Source organism: Hevea brasiliensis, chromosome 15 (assembly GCF_030052815.1).
Source record: "Hevea brasiliensis isolate MT/VB/25A 57/8 chromosome 15, ASM3005281v1, whole genome shotgun sequence".
Classification (NCBI taxonomy): domain Eukaryota; kingdom Viridiplantae; phylum Streptophyta; class Magnoliopsida; order Malpighiales; family Euphorbiaceae; genus Hevea; species Hevea brasiliensis.
Genome location: NC_079507.1, coordinates 2932789 through 2944626, shown reverse-complemented (window position 1 = coordinate 2944626; position 11838 = coordinate 2932789). Strand labels below are relative to the sequence as shown.

The window sequence follows — 11838 nt, the reverse complement described above, 5'->3', positions numbered from 1 at the left end:
CACGTTCAAATTTAGAATCACCTATTCTGCAGGGAATAGAAAACGAACCTGGATCCTTACACTTAGGGGGTAATTTTTGCTGAATTAATGCTGACACATTTTCCCCCACACTGATCTTCTCATTATTCCTCAACTTGCGCTTTGTAGTGCATAATTCCTTAAGGAATTTAGCATACTTGGGAACTTGTTTGATCGCATCAAGTAAAGGTATATTAACCTCTACCTTCCTGAAGGTCTCCAAAATTTCTTTCTCTTGTTCTTCTTTCTTATTTTTAGCCAACCTGCATGGGAATGGAGGAAGAACCGAATTATTAATCTTATTCAAATTAGGTTCAGTATTTACCTTAACTTCAGGAACTTTAGACTCTTTTTCTCCTTGCTCTTTTTTTTTTATTGGCTCATGTGGAGTCTGATTATCAACTTCTTTCCCACTCCGTAACAGTATCACACTTGCATTTTCTCTAGGATTCATAACTATTTTTTATGGGAGCTTTCCAGAACCTTGAGCTTCCAACTTACTCACAGATGAAGTTAGCTGACTAATCTGCCTCTCTATGTTTTGAATGCTATTTTTGGTCTCCTGTTGAAACTGTTGGATATTGTTAGCCAAAGCCTTAACAATTTCATCAAGTGACATACCTTGATTTGAGGGAGGTGGAGGTAGAGGCAGTTGTGACTGATTTACTTGTGGTCTTTGCTGCTGGTATCAGTTTTGCACCGGTTGATTCCCATAACTCAGATTAGGATGATCTCGCCATCCTGGATTATAAGTATTCGAATAGGGATCATACCTGCGTTGTGGCTGTCCATAATGTCCTACTGCATTAGCATGTTGCATTGATTCATCCTTTTGTAACGTAGGACACATATCAGTAGCATGACCCGAACCCGAACAAATTCCACATGCCTTAACAGTTTGCATATTCCCTACAGCCAACTGTCTCACTAAAGAAGTTAAATCAGAAATTTATTTCTCGAGGTTAGATGTACTTACCTCATTAACCTTTATGGGAGTGTGATCCATTCTCATTCCAAACTGTTGAGAATTTGCTGCCATGTTAGTAATCAGCCTCTTTGCCTCTTCTGGTGTCTTGTCAACCAAAGCTCCTCCACTAGCAGCATCTATCATATTGCGGTCCATTTGTAGAAGTCCCTCATAGAAATATTGAATTAATAGCTGCTCACTTATTTGATGATGGGGACAGCTTGCACACAGTTTCTTAAATCGCTCCCAGTACTCATACAAGCTCTCTCCATTGTACTGCTGAATGCCACAAATTTCTTTTCTTATGTTGGCAGCACGGGAAGCAGGAAAATACTTCTCCAAAAATATCTACTTCATCCCATTCCAAGAGTTGACAGATCTAGAAGGAAGGTAATACAACCAATCCTTAGCTGTGCCCTCAGTGAGAAGGGAAAAGCTCGAAGCTTGATTTGATCCTCTGAAACTCCTTGAGGTTTCATGCTAGAACACACAACATGAAATTCTTTTAGATGCTTATGTGGATCCTCACCTGCAAGACCATGAAACTTAGGCAACAAATGGATTAGTCCAGATTTCAACTCAAAAGCAACATTTAAAGCAGGGTATTGGATACACAAAGGCTGTTGGTTTAGATCAGGAGCAGCCAACTCTTTCAAAGTCCTAGCAGCCATGGTTTCGTTTTCAGAATTTGACTCTGAATTCGAATCTGAACCCGAACTTAGCTCCTTTGGAGATTGGACTCCTTCAGATATACTCGGAATCAGCCTACCTTGCTTAGCCAATTTTCTCAATTGTTTAGCTATTTTTTCTACTTCTGGGTCAAAGATCAACTCACTAAATTGAGAAGTTCTTATCATAAACAAAAAGAAATCAAAGTAAAAATAGAAAAATGCCTCAAAACCCTAGAAAATAATGGAATTTGGCCTCAAGAGGGTGGGGCCAAAAAATCCTATAGATTTATTGGTCTTAATCAGAGCGTCGTTTCCTTCAAAGTAAGTATAGGCTGCCCTCCAAATTCAACCAAAATCCTTAATGAACAATAACACCGTAATTTTTTCCAAAAACCTAAAAATAACAACACTTCACAAACAAATTTAATAACAGAATACACAAAACATAAAATCCAATAAATTTCAGTCCCCGGCAACGGTGCTAAAATTCTTGATGGGTGTTGAATCCACTAGAAATTAAATTAACTGAAATTACCAACTATAAAATATTTTCAGTAGCAAATGGTAAGTTCAGGTTGAACCCTAGAGATTGAATTATTAGATTTTCGTGCACTTGTGTAATAGGAAACGGAAGAGACAAAGATTGGGGGGTTTTGTAACACAAAATCAGAAGAAATCAGAAATTCAAGAACTAAATATGAAAATCTCAATTTAAACAAACTTCAGTCCAAGGTAATTCGCATTCCAATGCATTGATTTGATCATAGACAAAAGAAATATAATTATCTCTTATTGAATACTTAACGTAGATTTACCAAATAGCGAGGTAAACCCCTGACTTCCCTATACTCATCAATTCAAGCCCAGCACTCTTATTGACTCTAATTATTAACTGAGTTGGTATTAAGCAATCCTCATCAAATTAATAACTGCTTTAAGAAAAGGAAGTAGTTAAGCTGAATAACAATTTATGAAGCATAAATCATTTAATCCACCCTATTGTTTCCTTAGGTTAGTATCGAAAACTGGGATCATAATCAATAAAACCTAATTGCTACTTATGTTCAATCTTACACAACAATTACGGATTATAAAGATGAACTAGCAATTGATCTCATCAAACAATCAACTAATAGGCCTTTTTAGCAAATCATTCAATAGATCGAAGACAAATAAATCAGAAAACAATAGATATTCAAAAAGACATAAATTAAATTAAGAACCTGGTCTCACAAATCAAGCAAAAGAACTTGAATCCCTTGAACTGAATAAAAACTTAGCCACTCATGGCTTGCAGAAAAATAAAGAGAAATTCTAAAAGATGAATGGAGAGGCTGCTGAATGATTTTGGAGGCGTCTCCATATCTCCCTCAGTCGGCTGCTATCTCTTCTATTTATAATAAATGGTCTAGGGTTAGGTTTTTAGAGTCTCTGTCAAAAACTGCAACTGGAGCGAAATCAGGAATCTGACTGTCGATTGACACACAGCCCGTGTATCACTACACGACCCAGGGCTGTGTAACTTATTGGAGCTGAATTGGCATGTTTCGCATGGGCACAGAAAGTTACACGGGTCTCTAGGATTTACACGGGTCAATTTACACGGCCCGTGTACTTTGTATCAATAATGCTTCTCAATCCTTCAACCTTTCCAAGCTTCCTTCCACACTATATTGCTCTGGAACTTTGCCAAAACCCTGAAAAATACAGCAAGAGTCAAATTTCTCTATTTAACACAATTATTTCAACAACTCTTTAAACATGTGCCTAATAGATAACTATACTTAACTAACTGAATTAAACATAAAAACACATTAAAAACACTAAATGTGATGGGAGTAAAATTAATAAATTATGCACTTATCAATTATGATCCACCTCCATGCCCCTTTGGTGCACCAGACATCTGAGAAAAGTCTCTACTTTCACCCTAAAGGTACACTTTTGTAACACCCACCCCTTTTCGATATCGAAATTTCTATTGTTGATGAAATATTCTTGTGAAATCTAAGAATTTCATAGATAAAGGAATGGTGGTGCGATGTATACGTATAAAAATATATAGAGGTATATATAAATACTTTTGTGTATGTGAGGGTATACATGTGAAGGTTGGGAGTCCAAGTTTATGTGTGTTGGGTGAGTGTGAGATCTTATATTCTCTTTTTGTTATAGAATAGATTTCGATAGCTAAAAGTATGACTTTTGATAGGTAAAAGTCCCTTCAACCATAACGGTATATATATAGCTCACTTTGTTTGTTTTACACATAAATCAAGTTAATTTCTCTCTTTCTCTCTGAATTTTTATACATGCAAAGATGAGAAAGAGTTCTTGTCGAGGGTTTATTGTTTTAAAGTTTGGATTTCCTTTGTGTAAGTGGGGGTGGTCATAATAAGGCATGAGACAAAATATCATCCACTAGAATTATATAAAATACACCAGGTAATACCCAAGAAAGATGGTAGAGTCACAATGGTCTCACTTAAGTACCACCTCCTTAGATAGCATTTCCTAGACATGCACTTCATACAATCCTAATAGAATCAAACCACTGGTAAGTACCGTCTTCCCATAATACTACCACAGTACAAAGGATTTATGCCATGAAGGCATAGATAAGCAGGAGTCGCCACCCAGGTAATAACCAGGACATATTCTGTAACACCCCTTACCCGTCTACAGTATAGCTGAGTAAGGCATGTCACACTCGGTGCCAGAGTGTCTTAACTTATCTTGTTACATTCCTAGTAATTAAATTTAATTTTTAATAATTTAAGTTCACTCATTCAATCGGAGAAACCGACGGAGTTTTCCCTAATTTATTAACATTCTAACAAATTTCCACCTGTTGAAAATCTCATCAATAATTTCAAACAAATAAATTTTTTTACAATCTCAACATCATCTCATATTTTCTAACAATTATTTAATCTTAATTCTCAATCCAAATCCATACTCATTCATAAACAATCCATGAAGGAAAAAATTTTAAATATTATTAATTTACATCATGTATAAAATTAATGTACAAATTTATAATTTACATTACATATCCAAAATTTAATTACTAAGTCCAAAAATAAAATACAAGGCTAGTGGAGTCTACCAAAATATGCACTGCTGATAAGGTGATGCTCAGGACCCAATGCAGATCAAAATCTCAATCTCCCATTCTAAGGCCTACTGGGTTCTCTCTCCTGGTCTCCAGTACCTATGCGTGTAAAAGGTGATGCGCTAAGCATAATGCATAGGGGTGAAAATATAATATAAAAAAATAAACTATAATAATTAAAAATAAATAAATTACACTGTTATGCCACACCGGATGTATTTTTGATAACTATTTAATTTAATGATTTTCTATTCATTATTTGTTAGTAAATTTTTAGGACTTATTTAAATTATCCAAGTAACCTATACAAATTGACTAGATTGGATAAATGGGTAAACTGGCACTAGATATCAAGTACCTACCGTCAATCACATAGTGTCTGCTAGGTGTGCAACAGAATGGCTAAAGAGCCATAATATCAATCAGGCATAAAGCCACATATATCAAAGAGTAACGAAATGGCTGAAAGCCATAAGTCACAAAATGGCAATAAAAGCCATAAATCATAGAATGGCACAGAGCTATAAGCAGTACTGCAAGTCAGAACCCTATTGGCATGCCAACCTATCCAAACCAATCATAACTAGGCATACATGGGCATATTAGAATCTTAAGTATTGGTTCTTTGCATTTTGTGTCATTGTGGTTACTATTCACAATACTATTCATACTAAATTTTGACTATTTCATAAATAATAGGAATACAAGTTCCAAATTCATGTTCATACCACATTTTAATATATAAAGTTGTTGGCATTAATTGCCAACCACAATTTAAGTCCTCCTAGAAGCACTTCAAAAATTTCAGTTTTTATAACTAGGTTCACTGTTCTATTAGACTAATCTACAGTAGAATTTCGGCTAACCTTTCTTCATCAAAGTTATTCCTTAATGTCTCAATTTTAATTCCCTTTTTAAATCACTCCATTTGGAGTTTCGTAGCTCAAGTTATGGCGTTTTTACCATAATTGGCCGGATTAGTCAATGTCCAAAATTTTCTAGGCAATTTTAGTTCTAGCAGTTTTGACAAGCTAATTTTAGTTAGCAATTTGACTAGGTTATGGTCAGAATTAGGGTTTCTGTTCTGCATGAAAAATATTCTACTATGTCTAAGCTTTCCATGGGTTCAAGAATTAGGTCATTTGGACCTCTCTACAAAGAGTTATGCCCATTTGAACAATCACTGTTCATATGGTTATTTTTCCAAGTTCAGATTTTGGTTACCCGGATTCAAGCTAATTTTAGGTCACTTTGTGTTGGTTTTCTGGGCAGGGTCTCTTCATGAAAAATGTGGCATTATGTCCCTATTTCACCTTCTATTAGCCTTACACCAATTGAAGCTACACAACTCTACTTATGGCTGCCCAAACCTACTGAACTCAAAGTCCAGATTTCCAGCACAAGGAGCACTTTTTCCTTTTTGCATGTATCACAAACCCTAATCATCACAATCTATAATTTCATCCAACACAAGCAATTTAACTTGTCTATCATGTTTATCACTTCACCAAAATTAAAATTAATGTTCAATTTCAATAAAGAACATCAATTTCCCCATGTAACTAGGCTGGCTGAAATTCTTCCCAAATATACACACACAATTTTATCATTTCTTCTTATGATTTCTCATGCTTAGGACCAAATCCAAGAATTAAAAAGGAAAGTAAAGTGGAATAAGCACTAACCTCTCTTGCCCCAACTTGACTTTATCTAAACTTCACTTTCTCCCACTTTTCTTGGCTGCCAAACACTTCTTCAAGGCTTAATTACTAATTTTTGTGTTGAAGTTTATGGGGTTTGCAGTGTGTTTGCATGGGAATTCAAGCTTGCATAAACAAAAATGGAGGATTTCTCTCTAATGGGTTTTGGCCAAGGTGAGTGGAGGTAGAAGATGAAGCAAATTTTAGTTTTATTTATCTCCTTTTATCTCTTATAATTGTGCTTGTCTAATTTTGATTGGCTAAGAATTTTTAATTGCATCGCTATTGCATCATGCACATGTAATAATTGGAATTTAATTTCAATTTGTTTTATTTTTCTTTTCTTCTTTCTTTTACTCATTTCTAATTAAATTTTTATCAATATTTTTTCATATTTTATTACATAGTTCTCACTTACTTAAATGGACATGTTGGTCAAAAATCAACTCTGAAGATGAAATGACCAAAATGCCCTTCATTGTGTTCACCGAGTTATAATTGTCTATATTGATTGACATAAATTTTCTTGTATTTTCTTGACATTTTATTGTCATCTAGACCTCAGTAATCCTTCACTTAAGACCTAAATAATTATTTTCACAGGTTTCCCCATGGGTCTGGGGTTACTAACTGTATTCATAGTCGCTTCCCATTAGGGTTACCCATCGCCGGAGCCTCAACTCGTTTAACCTATTTACATTTCATTTCTTTGATTTTCCTTCAATTTTTCTTAGTCATTATTTAGGTTATTTATGGCTCATCACTTTAGTTTAAGTCTGGTTACAGATATTCTGGCTGCCCAGACAGACATTGGTCACCCGAACAGTAGAATGTACGGACTACCTAAAGTGAAGGCGTTACATATTCAGTGTTTCTTCCGAAGGTCAGGGATGGCAACTTATTCCTTGCAGAGTTTCCACAATCGTCATTACCATAGCCCAATGTCTAGATTCGGGATAGTGGGTACGTTAGGGAAATGTGTTAAGCACCCCTTACGCCTGGTCTAACCTCGTTAATTTAAGTGTCAGTCCTCTACTAATGTTTCTAGAAGTCTTGTTTATTATTCCTTTATTAAAATTTATCCTAAAAATGCAATTCTAATCCTACACATGCAAGTAATTCACAAAAGGGTTGTTTATAAAAAAATTTTATGCACAAGTAATTCCTATTTATGGGGTTGCTAATTATTTAAAAGATATTTACCAGATGGCTAAAATTAATTTATTATTGAGAATTTAATTTACAAACAAATTTAATTTCAAATAATTCTAAGTTTCTATTTAACCTAATTCATTAATTTTTCACCAAGTTACCCTAAGGATAATTAAACTAAATTAATTATGTACATGTGTAATTTATTCTAATATCACATAAAGCCAAAACAATCACAACCTAATAACAATTTTTAACATGCAAATTTATTTTGCAATTACTAAATATTAAATTAAATTTATTTTACATGCTAAAGTTAATTTAATTTACAAACAAGATTAATTTTAATTTACCAAGTATTTATTTAAAATAAATACATGCAAAAGTCAGTTAAATTAAAAACAAAGTTAATTTTAATTTGCCAAATAAAAAATCCTATTATTACTACATTTTCATGCCAATAATTATTTTAGAAATTTAGGGCTACTTACCTGTTGATAATTTCAGTTGTCATTGGGGCAAGGTACCTTTAAAAAATGGCCTTCTCTACTAGTATGACAACGATATCCCTGGCTTACTCCCGTTTAGCTCCACATAAATGCCCTCTTTGATACTTACCTTAGGGCTACTTACCAATTTTATTTGTAATAAAAGAAAATAAAGAAAATTTAAGGAAAATAAAGGAAGTAAAGAAAATAAGAAAATACTAATAATAATTCACATTGGATTTTAACTCTAGTCTCCTAAAGGGTTAAGATTCCTAATTAGTTACAACTTCCTAAGGGTCCAGTTCTTCTAACATATTCTAAATACTTCATAATACTTCTTGAATTAAAAAAACACAGAAAAATAAAATCAAATATCAATTGGAACCCAATAAAATACAAGAACATGCATAAACATACAATTTCTAAATTCTGGCATATTATTAGTAGCAAGAAACTCGATTTTTGAAAAATAGTTAGACATACCTAAAAATCATAAAAAAAATTACAAAAGACAGCCAACACATCATATAAGATCATAAAATTTATAAACCAAAACAAAACTCTACATGAATGGTCTACACAAATCGTAACTTTTCTAAGTAACAGAATTGCACAACTTTTTTATAAAATTCATAACTCATCAACCTCAGTAGATATGAATGTGAAACCATTTGGAAAAGATTCATAAGATTCTAAAATTAATTTTAGATACTAGATTCATACAAAAATATTAATAAAAAAGGGAGATATGGGCTTCACAAGTCGGGTATGCTGTAAATCAGATTTTGCAGGAATCCTAACTTCAAATAGCCATAACTTACAAAATACAAAAACTTTTTCAGTGATTCTTGAGCTTAAAATTAATAGAATTTCATGAAGAATATGAATATAATTTTACTAAAATTTTTACAGATTCAAAAAAGAACAAAAAATAATAAAAATATGAGAGACAGAAAACTAAATATGTGCAAAGTTGTGTATCCTCTCAAATTAAACATAATTATATGATCCACAAGAACATGCAAAATAAATTAAAAGACAAAGAACATTGAATTAAATATTACGTGGTATAGATCTTGAAAAGAAAATAATAAAAATCAACCTTTAAGAAATCCGATTCTAAATTTTGGCAGATTAATGGTCGCAAGAAACCTGATTTTTGAAAAATAGTTAGACATGCCTAAAAATCATAAAAAAAAAAATTACAGCTGACAGCCAACATATCATACAAAATTTATAAATCAAAACAAAACCCTAGCTGAATGGTCTATACAAATTGTAACTTTTCTAAGTGACAGAATCATACTACTTTTTTGTAAAATTCATAACTCATCAACCTCAACAGATATGAATGTGAAACTAATTGGAAAAGATTCATATGATTCTAAAATTAATTTTAAATACTAGATTCATACAAAAATATTAATAAACAAGGGAGATATGGGCTTCACAAGTTGGGTATACTGCAAATCAGATTTTGCAGGAATCCTAACTTCAAATAGCCATAACTTACAAAATACAAAAGCTTTTTCAGTGATTCTTTAGCCTAAAATTAATAAAATTTCGTAAAGAATAGGAATATAAATTTACTAAAATTTTTACAGATTTAGAAAAGAACAAAAAATAATAAAAATATGAGAGACAGAAAACTAAATATGTGCAAATTTGTGTATCCCCTTAAATTAAACATGATTACATGATCCACATGAACATGCAAGATAAATTAAAAGACAAAGAACATAGAATTAAATATTACGTGGCATAGATCTTGAAAAGAAAATAACAAAAACTAACATTTAAGAAATCTTGCAAGAAAATCATCTTGAATAAAAGAAAAGAAACAACAAAGAACTAAAAGAGTTTTTGAATATCTCTATAAATCTCCTATAGCTCTAAAATATCTCTAAATAGCTCTGAATTTTCTGAATCCTTCCTCCTTTTTTTTTTCTTCTTCTTCCTCAGTAGGATATTTATAGGCTTTTGGGAGAGAAGTGTGATAGGGTTTAGAGTCCTAGGGTGATAAGGTTCAGATAACTTATACAACTGGGATTGAGGAATTTGGGCAAGACTGGGATATGGGTGAGATGTTTCAACCAATAGAAAAAGAGGGAAAGGGGCGACACCAATATGGAGTAAGGACGAGAGTGGGGCCAAGGGGGGGAGAGAGTTTGTGTGGGAGAGAGATAGAAATAAAGATATTTTCTTAGTTTAATTTTCAGAAAATAAATTAAATGGGTCCTATTTAAAATTCCTAACTAGGCTTTCTTAGGCCTATGGGGCCCAATTAAACTTAATTAGGTCCATTTGAAAACTACCCATATTAAATTTAAATAAAACAAAATTTTATTTAAATTTAATTAAATTAATTTCTCAAAAAAAATATATTATTTTTTTGTTCAAGATCATGCCACATAATTAATAATTCAGCTCTATGCTTCTAATTACATCTTACAGTCATATAATTTTTTATTATCGGGTTTCTCACAGTCTCAATGCACACACTCATCACAAAAAAAGGGTCTGCAGTTTGCCCCCCACTTTGGCGAAAGTTGAAATCAATGTGAAAGCATTGCTCAAGTTTCGTTGAAGTGAAACTCAGTCTTCTAATAACTATGAAACATTGGCTATAAAGTCGAGTATATCTTGCTCGGTCGACATGCTCTATGTTATGAGACTAGCTACGGTCTCATAATCGTAATAACTGTGTCATGTGACAATCGAGTGCATCTTTCTCTGTCGATACACTCTGCATCATGAAACTAGCTACGGTCTCATGATAATGGCAACTGTGCGATTTGAAATGTTGTGGATTCGTATTTAGGATCGCGGTTCTAAACTACCTATGTATCCCCCTAGCTATCGTGAGGAAGAATCAGACCCACTCGTAATTCATCACTTGAAACTATGGTGATGCATGTTCTTCTATGCTTAACACACCTACAGGTGATATGTTGATGCATGTTCACCTTACACAACTATGCCATATGCCCTAAATAACGTCTAAAGACTTACCAAAAAATATCTGTCATGAAATGTTGTGGGTTCATACTTAGGATTGCGGTCATAAACTACCTACGTATCCCCCTCGCTATCTTGAGGAATAATCAGACCCCCTTGTAGTTGGACACTTGAAACTGTAGTGATGCATGTTCTTCTATGCCTTACACACCTACAGGTGACATGTTGATGCGTGTTCTTCTATGCCTTACACAACTATATCTTGTGCCCTAAACAATGTCTAAGGACTAACCAAAAAATATCTAATTCATGATTTGAAAAAAATTGGGATGACTGAGCTTCAAAACTCTCTCTGTGATTTTTGTGCTTCCTGTATGCTACTTCCTATCATGGGCATGCTAATTTTACTGGAGATTCTAAAAAAAGTTAGTCCTCTGAGGGACCTCTTTTTGCAAAAACTTTCTTTTAGCCTCAAAATTTTTGAGGAAAAATGTTCACCAAAAAGACTTTCTTAAGGTCACAATACAATTTCCCTCTGATTTTTCTTTTTCTTCTCTCCCCCTATGCTTCATTATTCTAAAGCTATTTCAAAATCTTATCCTGCCTTGACTCATTTCTCTTTCATGAACTCCATTCTTTGTGCCCTAACTTTTGCCTGAAATGCCCTTTCAGGTTTCAATCTCAACGGGTTTGCTCTAACTTTTGTCTAAGTGGCCCTTTTGGGTTTTTTACTTAACGAGCTCTTTTTTTTTTTCTCTTTTTCTTTTTT

General features: G+C 33.3%; 1 non-coding gene across 1 annotated transcript; it reads left to right on the top strand.

The window, feature by feature from the left end:
* The first annotated feature begins 1187 nt into the window (after nucleotides 1–1187).
* LOC131174388 (small nucleolar RNA R71) lies at nucleotides 1188–1294 on the top strand. Its single transcript, XR_009144635.1, has one exon. It is a non-coding gene; the product is annotated as a small nucleolar RNA R71 (small nucleolar RNA).
* The last annotated feature ends 10544 nt before the right edge of the window (nucleotides 1295–11838 follow it).